Source organism: Macaca nemestrina, chromosome 9, assembly GCF_043159975.1.
Source record: "Macaca nemestrina isolate mMacNem1 chromosome 9, mMacNem.hap1, whole genome shotgun sequence".
Taxonomy (NCBI): Eukaryota; Metazoa; Chordata; class Mammalia; order Primates; family Cercopithecidae; genus Macaca; species Macaca nemestrina.
In genome coordinates this window covers 89,916,719-89,926,920 of record NC_092133.1, presented here as the reverse complement: position 1 = coordinate 89,926,920, position 10,202 = coordinate 89,916,719, and the positions used below count along the sequence as shown (strand labels likewise).

At 42.4% G+C, this 10,202-nt stretch overlaps 1 pseudogene; it reads right to left on the bottom strand.

Annotated features, from left to right (window-relative positions):
- Positions 1-2,868: 2,868 nt before the first annotated feature.
- Positions 2,869-5,190, bottom strand: LOC139356317 (cytochrome b-c1 complex subunit 6, mitochondrial pseudogene; annotated as a pseudogene).
- Between the last annotated feature and the right edge of the window lie 5,012 nt (positions 5,191-10,202).

Genomic DNA, 10,202 nt, shown 5'->3' with positions numbered 1-10,202 from the left:
CTATGTGTGTGTACATACATAGACATATATACACACATATGCACATATATCAATATATACATATATATGTGTACTCATATACATTTATTTAACCCTTAGAGCAGCCCTCCGAGGAAGGCACCACACTTACACCATTACAGGTAAGGAGACGGAATACGGAGAGGTGAAGTGAACTTGCCCAACATTTCTAGAGGTCAGGGGAAGAACACCTTTAGGTTCCGGTTCATTTATCCTTCCCATATGTCTTTTCGGAGACTGTGGTCTTTGAGTAACCCATAAATGTGATCACTTTTCCATGTGTGTAACAGAGATTCTTGTTATGGCCTCCTTCACTGTGCAGAAGATTGGGGCAGTGTTTCACCTGCAGTGAGTAGGTCTCGAGGATCATAATCCCAGCATCATGATCACACTCTACCATGTTTGCCTCAAATAAAGCCCTGGGGTTACAGGGTGTGGGTGGGCACCAGGGAAGCCCCCTACAGTGGGACTCGGTGGAACTCTGTGCGTGGGTTGCAGCCGGTGCGGAGGACCATGAAAGAGCAGCACGAACAGGAAGGGAGTTGGCTGTTCCCACACTTCCCTAGGCCCTGTCCTCGCTCTTGGATGATTGCACTCACAGCCCAGTGTCACCTACCACCAGCACACTGACAACTTCGGGACACATGCGTCCAGCTCCACCTGCGCTCCCAAATGCAGACCCAGCACTGGCTCGCCTGGTAAATGCCTTCACCCGTATGCACAAAGGAGATATAACATCTCCAAAACCATCTCACTGTGTCTTTCTTACCTAAAGACACTTCTTTGTGTCCCCATTTCTGGTTGTTGGAGCCATTATCTACCCACCGACCCCAAGAAAAAACACAGGATCACCCTGTCATTCTCTGACATTGCCGCCTTCTACTGGCTGACAAGCCCAGTAACCTTCCCGCAGGAGCAGAGCACACAGGACAGTTGGCAGGAAGTCCTTTTCGCCTGTCTTCAAGGCTAGCTCACCCCATCTCTGTCTATCAGGAATTTCCTCTATAAATTATAAGCCTTGGAAAAATACTGATTTCTCCAGACTCCTGTGCCAGTGAGAGGCACTGTTAATGAATGACAAGGACTCCAGATCCATAAATTAAATAAACATGTATAAACTTGCCAGTTGACAACTTGAGCAAAAATGGCATCTAGTGGATTACAGATTGGCATTAGCAGTTGTTTCCAACACGGTTGATGAGAGAAATCAACTGAGGAATCTATTTTAAAAATCCAGTCTCCTGGAACGTGCCCCCGGGAAGGCAGCCAGCTTACAGACAGGACTCCCAGGTAAATATGAACTTCAGATAAACTGCGAATTGTGGTTTATTCTAAATATGTTCCATGTAATATTTGAGACATACTTTTATTTAATAAAATATTTGTTGCTTACCTGAAATTTAGATCTAGCTAAGAATCCTATGTTTTTATTTGCCAAATCTGGCAACTCTGACAGGCCTACAGAATCAAATATCTTTCGAGCCCTTGGGACGGGCTTAATCTAAAATTTCACACAAGTCTGACTGGTCATCATTGGAGACTAGTGGACCCTGATAAGAGGACAGCAGTTCTGTTCCAGCCCCTCTGCAGAGCTGCACAGCCTCCCTCAGAATCAGGGGACTCAGCCCCTCACACCCAATGGGACCAGGTGGTGTCATGGCTGGAGCTTCTCAGAGGGCCTAAATGCCAGGCAAGGCTGGCTCATGACGCACTCGTGGCTTTGGGAAGCACCATAATGTGTCAGAGTAAAAAATAAGCAAAACTGAAGTCCAGAGAACTCTGCTTATCTGCCACTTTCCCTACTTACCAGCTGTACAAGCTTGGAAAGCCACTTAAGCTCTGTGATCCTCATGCATTTGTTTTTTTCATTAAAGAAATATTTATTGGGTGCCCTTTATGTGCAAGGTCCTCTGCCAGGCCCTGGGGATTTAACAATGAATAAGGCAGTCATGGTTCTGCGCTCACAGAAGACACACATGTGTAACAGACAAGTAACTAAAAATGTGAAGGTCGTGAATGAAACAAACAGGGTGCTGCTTGGAGTATGAGGTGAGCGGGGGCATCTGGGCTGCATGGTCCCCCAGAAGCTGTCTCTGAAAAGGTAACAATTAAGCTGAGACCGGCAGGATGAAGAGAAGCCAGCCATCAGCGAGGCTGGATGTAGTAACCACGTCCTTTATTTTCTGTATTCTCATGTTTTTTGATATATGGGGCCTTGCTGACCCGGAAGGGGCTGCCACTCCCAGTGTTAACCAGTTCCTAAAGATCAGAAACAGCTCAACCGTACACACCTTTCACGTGCAAAGCAGCCAATCCAGAGTCCATATCCCAACCCCTCCTTCATGGGGCTCTCCTGCAACGTTGCTGAGCTCACTTTGTTTCTAGGAGGGTCTCGCAGGTTCCTTGGGATTTTCTATAGAACTAATCGTGTCATCTGCAAATGGAGACAGTTTTATTTCTTCTTTCAAATCTGCATGTCTTTTATATCCTTTTCTTGCATTATTGTACTGGCTAGAGCTTCCAGCACAATGCCGAATAAAAGTGGTGAGTACAGACATCCTTGCCTTTCCCCTGTCTTAGAAGGAAAGCACCATCAAACATAATGCTAACTGCAATTTTTTAAATAAATGCTCTTTATCAAATTGAGGATGTTCTCCCTCTATTCCTATTTTTTCTGAGACTTTTTAATCATAAGTGAATATTAGATTTTGGCAAATTCTTTTTTCCACGTCAACTTTAGTCTGTTACTCTGGTGAATTACACTGATGACTTTTTGAATATTAAATCATCATTGTACCCCTAGAAAAAAAATCTCACTTGAAATAGTGCATATTTCTACAAATTGCTGAATTCTATTCTCTAAGATTTTGTACTCTGTCTGGTTTTGGTATGAGACCAGTCTGGTTTTGGTATTACTCACTTCACAAAGATGAACTAGTGTTCCCTTACATTTTCTGGAAAAGATTTTTGTATAGAATTGATGTCAATTCATCCTTAAACATTTGGTAGAAGTATCCATTGAAACTATCTGGGCTTGGAAATTTCCTTTTTAGGAGATATTTAATTACAAATTCAATTTTCTTTAAGTTACAACACTAATCAAAATAACTATTTCACATTGCCAGAGTTGCAGAACTTTGTGTTTTCTGATGAATTAGTTCATTTCATCTAAGTTGTCAAATTTGCATGTGTGGAGTTGTTCATAGTAACCCACATCATATTAATGTCTACAGGTCTGCAGTGATATATCAAGTTTCACTCCTGATATTTGTAATTTGTGTATTTATTCTTTTTTTCTTTGCCAGTCTTTCTAGAGGTTTATCAATTTTATTGCTCTCTTCAAAGAATCATTTTTGTTTCATTGATTTTTTTTTCTATTGTTTTTCTGCTTTCAATCTCATTGATATCTGTTCTTTATTTTTCCTTCCTTCTGCTTACATTTTGAAGTTTTCAAACTTCTTGAGTTGGGGGTTTGGATTATTGATTTTCAATTTTCTCCTTTTCTAGTGCATGTGTTAAGAGATACAAACGTTGCTCTCAGCGCTGCCTTAGGTGTGCACCCACACATTTTGATATGTTGTGTTTTCATTTTCCCTCAGTTCAGTGTATTTTTTTAATTCCTTCAAGATTTCCTCTTTGTCCCATGGGATTTTTACAAGTATGCTGTTGCCTTTCCATGTGTTCAGAAATTTTCTGATCATTTTGCTGTATTGATTTCAAGTTTGATTCCATAGTGTTAGAGAATGAACTCTGTATGATTTCAATTCTTCTAAATTTGTTAAGGTTTGTTTTATGGTTCAGCATATGTTCTATGCTGCTATCTACTTTGTGGGCCTGAAAAGAATGTGTATTCTGCTGTTGTTACACAGAATATTCTATAAATGTTAACCATATACTGTTGGTTGAGGGAATTTTTGAGTTCTCTTATTTCCTTACTGATTTTATGTCTAGTTATTCTAGCAATTGTTGAGTGAGGGACACTGAAGTCTTCAACTATAATTGTAGGTTTGTCTATTTCTCCTTTCAGTTCCATCAGTTTTTTCTTCACATATTTTGCAACTCTTTTAGATGGCTGTCTTCTTGGTGTATTGACCCTTCATCATTAGTAATGTTCCTCTCTGCCTCTGGTAATTTTCTTTGCTCTGAAATCTACTTTATCACTTATTGATATAGCCATTCCTACTTTCTTTTTATTAATGTTTGTATAGATATAATTTTCCATTTTTTTGTTTTCAAACTGCCTGTGTCATTATGTTTAAAGTGAGTTTCCTACAGACAACATACAGTTGAGCCCTGCTATTTAATCCACTCTGTCAATCTCTGCTTTCTATTGCTGCATTAAGACTATTTATATTTAATATCATTAATGGTGTGTTAGGTCTTAAGGCTGCCACTTTATTTTTTTGTAGATCACAGAACTTTATTAAGATGGAATCACTGCAAATTACATAGAAGCTACTGGACTAAGCCAAAATCTATGAGGTTCATATGAACTTACAGTTATACAAATAAGAAACAAATGGCATATTCAAAACCATAAAGAAATATCCTGATGCCCAGGTGATGAAGGCTGGGGTGAATAAGTCCTCACATTTATTTCAAGTTGTTAAGGAGTTTGTGGGCAAAGCAATGGTCCCTTGCATGCAAGAAGTCAAAGAGCTCCTCTTGCAATCTTCTTCTGTATGTGATCGAGAGGCTACATGCTTGTCACAGAGCTCTAACTGCTCCCAGGCCTTTACACATTCCTCCAACTGCTCATATTGCTCTCTCACTGTTGTTAGGGGATTCACTCATTCCTCCTCTTCTTCTTCCTCCTCCTTAGGATCTCAGGACCTGCTCAGCATCTTTTGCTCATCCTCCAGTCCCATGTCTGGCTATGGTTCCAGAGTCAACATGAGCAGCAACAGTGACACCTAATCCACTTCAGGATCAAAAAGGATTTGAATATTTTGTTTTGTTTTTTATTTCTCTGTTTTGTTTTACTTGCTTTACTGTGAGTTACTTGAAAGCTTTCAGAATTCTATTTTGCTTTATACTGTTTTTGAACATGTAGCTCTTTGAGTAGATTTTGTGTATGTGGCTGCTGTAGTATTACACCGTATATACAAAATATCACAGTCTAATGCTGTCATTATTTCATCAGTTCAAGTGACATATAAGCACCTATCTTTTTATAAGTCAATATACCCCTCTCTGTTTACAATTGTCTTGATTTGTTTGTGGTCACCCTACATAGGATGAATCCCTTTCAAAATTTGATTTAGATGTCAAGACTAATGATACTATATTCACCCCAAGAGAAAATGGAATGGTTCATGACTCATATAATGAGGCTTTCTGAAAAGAGTACTGTGGCTCACAAGCAGTGCCAAAAAATGGCTTGAGAGAGCAGACAAAAGCTTGGGGTATTTATGGCAGTTAGGGAGTAGTAGGGCCAGAGCATAGGTTCCTGCATGTGGTTCAAACCTCCCCTGGTTGAAGGAGGGAGAATCCAGGCTTTCTTATCAGTTTGCCCAGATGTGAAGCAGAAACAAGGAGGAAGGATGAGGCTTCAAAGCTGTCAACCATCAAACGTCAAAAAAACTGGATCAAGCTTTGTTACATCATTATTTTATCTACATACATGTAAAGTTTTTCTCTCCATCTTTTATGTTAAATAGATATTTTCTAATGTACCATTTTAATTCCCTTGTTTCCTTAAGATTGTTTTTGAGTTATTTTTCTTAGTGGTTGCTTTGGGGATTATACTTCATTCTAACTTAAAACAATCTAGTTCAAGTTCATAGCAACTTAATTTTAATGGTATATAAAAATTTTTGCTTCCATACAGCTCTATTCTCTTCATTTCTTTCTTTGTGCAATTATCATCATAGAAATTACATCTTTTTGTACATCCATTAACACAGTTTTATAATTATTACTTTATGGCATTGACTTTCAAATCAGAAATGAGAAAAAAAGAAAAAACATTATGCTATATTTTATATTTATCTATGAGGTGCTTGTATTTCTTCATGTGGATTTGACCTACTGACTAGTGTCCTTTCATTTTAACCTGAAGGATTCCCTTTAGCATTGTGTGGGGGGCAGGTCTACTAATGACAAACTTCATCACTTAAATTTACCTGAGAATGTCTTAATTTCACCTCCATTTTTGAAGAATGATTTTGCTGTATATAAAATTTTTGGTTGACATACTTTTTTCCCCCACATCAGAGTTTGATTTAGTACTGTTGTGAACACACAGAATCTCAAAAAAGTCTAATGCAAACAGAATAGATTTCTTGGAATCTAATTTTTTTAATTGCCTGACAACCTACCCTCTAAGAAAACTTATTTAAGTGAGGCAAATTATTTCGGGAAGGTAAGTATAAGAGGCAGTAGGAGGAAGTTCAGGAAAATTACCACCACATATTGCAGAAATGTACTGGAAGGCAAGTATAGCCCAAAGGAAAATCTCCACTGAAAAAAAAAATGTTGAATGCTGACCATAGAACTAGCACCCTGCTCCCAGGTCAATAATTTGAACCAAAAAAAAAAAATTTTTAAGACCTTGCTCAATCCTGAGGTTAGTGAAGGAATATAGGAGAGCTGTGTGTTAATGTGACACATGAAATCAAACAGCACTACTATTCAAGGGGCATAATGTCTTGATCTTGGGATCAAATACTCTAGGCCTTGAGCTGGAGAGTCTCCATTACAGTAGAAAAACGGGAAGTGCTTTATGCACATGGATTCAGGACATACCAGCAACCTACATGTGCAGCATTGTCTAAGCCATAATGATCTTCCTCATCTCCCACTGAAGGTAGATGTAAGAATCACTGGCCAAATCATTAAAAAGTCAGGAAACAACAGGTGCTGGAGAGGATGTGGAGAAATAGGAACATTTTTACGCTGTTGGTGGGATTGTAAACTAGTTCAACCATTATGGAAAACAGTATGGCGATTTCTCAAGGATCTAGAACTAGAAGTGCCATATGACCCAGCCATCCCATTACTGGGTATATACCCAAAGGATTATAAATCATGCTGCTATAAAGATACATGCACACGTATGTTTATTGTGGCACTATTCACAATAGCAAAGACTTGGAATCAACCCAAATGTCCATCAGTGACAGACTGGATTAAGAAAATGTGGCACATATACACCATGGAATACTATGCAGCCATAAAAAAGGATGAGTTTATGTCCTTTGTAGGGACATGGATGCAGCTGGAAACCATCATTCTCAGCAAACTATCGCAAGAACAGAAAACCAAACACCGCATGTTCTCACTTATAGGTGGGAATTGAACAATGAGATCACTTGGACTCTGGAAGGGGAACATCACACACTGGGGCCTATCATGGAGAGGGGGAAGTGGGGAGGGATTGCATTGGGAGTTATACCTGATGTAAATGACAAGTTGATGGGTGCTGACGAGTTGATGGGTGCAGCACAGCAACATGGCACAAGTATACATATGTAACAAACCTGCACGTTATGCGCATGTACCCTAGAACTTAAAGTATAATAATAATAATAATAAAAGAATCTCTGGCCTAGCACGGTGGCTCACGCCTGTAATCCCAGCACTTTGGGAGGTCAAGGTGAGCAGATCACGACGTCAGGAGATCAAGACAGTCCTGGCCAGCATGGTGAAATCCCGTCTCTACTAAAAATGAAAAAATTACCTGGGTGTGGTAGCGCATGCCTGTAATCCCAGCTACTGAGGAGGATGAGGCAGAAAAATCGCTTGAACCAGGGAGCTGGAGGTTGCAGCGAGCCGAGATTGCACCACTGCACTCCAGCTTGGCGACAGAGCAAGACTTTATTTCCAAAAAAGAAAAAAGAAGAAATCTTCCATTCTGTAAGAAGAAATCTCTTACAGAACTTTGATAGAAAGTTGGGTCTCCCCTGTCCCCTGCCATTGTCTCCTCCTCCTCCTCCTCCTTCTCCTCCTCCTCCCCCTCCTCCCCCTCCTCCCCCTCCTCCCCCTCCTCCCCCTCCTCCTCCTCCCCCTCCTCCTCCTCCCCCTCTTCTTCTTCTTCTTCTTCTTCTTCTTCTTCTTCTTCTTCTTCTTCTTCTTCTTCTTCTTCTTCTTCTTCTTCTTCCCCTTCTTCTCCTTCTCCTACTTCTTCTTCCTCTTCTTCCTCATAGGGAAACCAAACATTTATACTTGTTACACCCCCTGAAACTGAAAGCAATAAAGAATGAACACATACAGCAAGTTGCTAGGTGCATGTCTGTTTAGGAATTGCCTTAACATTGGATTTTTATTGACAGAACCAGGGAGGAGGTTGCCTCAGACCTTCCTGAAGCTCCATTGTCCCCTGGCTGAGCAGACCACAGCTAATTTTAAGTGGCAAACGAAATGCAAACAAATTCCTCCAGGATGAGAAGTGTGATTTCTGGCTAAAACCGTGCTCTTACATAGAGTATATGAGAACATTCAACCACCACTAGAATAGAACCTGAGGGTGGGCACATGGTGCCAACTGCTGGAAATCTTTCAGTTAGATAAGAATGGAAGAGGCTGGGCGCGGTGGCTCACGCCTGTAATCCCAGCACTTTGGGAGGCCGAGGCAGGTGGATCACGAGGTCAGGAGATTGAGACCATCCTGGCTAACAAGGTGAATCCCCATCTCTACTAAAAATACAAAAAAAATACAAAAAAAAAATAGCCGGGAGTGGTGGCAGGCGCCTGTAGTCCCAGCTACTCCGGAGGCTGAGGCAGGAGAACGGCATGAACCTGGGAAGCGGAGCTTGCAGTGAGCCGAGATGGCGCCACTGCACTCCAGCCTGGGGACAGAGCGAGGCTCCGTCTCAAAAAAAAAAAAAAAAAAAAGGAAGAATGCCTGAGTTTTTAGATAATTTTAGACATTGGGATATGGTTAACAGATTGTGTTCAGGGCCTACTCTTGATATTGTCTAAATAAAAACAAAAATAACTGCCTAAAGAGACTATCTACATCCTAAACGACAAAACATATTAGCTGGGTGAAAGGATGATTTAACTCATGAAACTCAAGAACACAAGAACAACAACAATAATCGTTTCCTTGAGCACGGTCACTGGAAGAGCGAAGCATTTTTCTACATAAAACATTACAATTTTCCCACTACTCCAAAGGAACCCAATAAATAATTGCACAGTGAAAGGGCCTGGATCAAAACTGGAAGTGACACCGGCCCCGACGAACACAAGTCACAGGTCCCTAGGGTGGAGTCGTCCAAGAACACCCCACCCCCGCCGGCCTGCGGTTTCATCTTTCCCCAGTGGGAATGACCAGAGGGTCAAAGCTGCTTTGCAGAATACTATTCCATCTGGTAAGCCCGGTGCTGAGCTAAGCCAAGGATGACAACACGAAAAGTGGTCAAAGCCAAGGTTTCCTCACGCTGCCTTTGTCTTCTTCCCACGGCCTGGCCTGAGCCCTGCAGCCGGGCCCCAAGAGGCGAGTTCTTCGCGGGACCTCCCACCCAAGCTGGGGCAAGTCCGCTGCCCATCCAGCGGTGAAGAGCTCCGGGGCTGACTCCACGGCAGTACTTTGCTAAGGGTCCCAGTAGGTGTCCTCATGCTGCAGGCTCTGGAACGAGGCCCTGCATTCAGCCAGGCACCACCCCAAGGGATCTTAGAGAGCGAAGGCCATGAAGAGTCTCTGGCACGCCACTCCTGCGCGGTTAGAAGCGCTCTGCCAGAAGCTACGTCTGGGCTGCAGGTAGGGGGAGACGCAGTCCAGGAGACTCTGCAGCAGCCGTCGGGCCAGCAGCCTTTGCGTCAGTATTGCTTTATGATAGGGACGTTGACTTTACCGCCGCCATGCGCCTGCAAATCCTTCCTCTCCCAAACGCAGCTTAGTTCACCCCTGAGGAGATGCTTCCTTTGTCTGGAGTTGCGGCATTGGCTGCTCAGGCGACTGCTATTGCCTAGGTTAAATTGCACTTTCCAAGGGATGGGTTGATTGTGGTCTTGAATCTGGAGGAGATTCCTATCTCTCAGTGCCCTCCCCTCCTCTTCCGCAGAAGCCGGAGCACACGGTGTCCGCCAGATTCACCATCTCGCGCGCACGCGGGGCGCAGAACGCGGCAGGTGCAGATCCCGGCGCATGGCCCTTCCGCGCCCCGCATCCCCACCCTCCAGGCGGGCGCCGCCCGCGTGGGCAGTTGATGTACTTTTCCTTCAGCATTTTGAATACG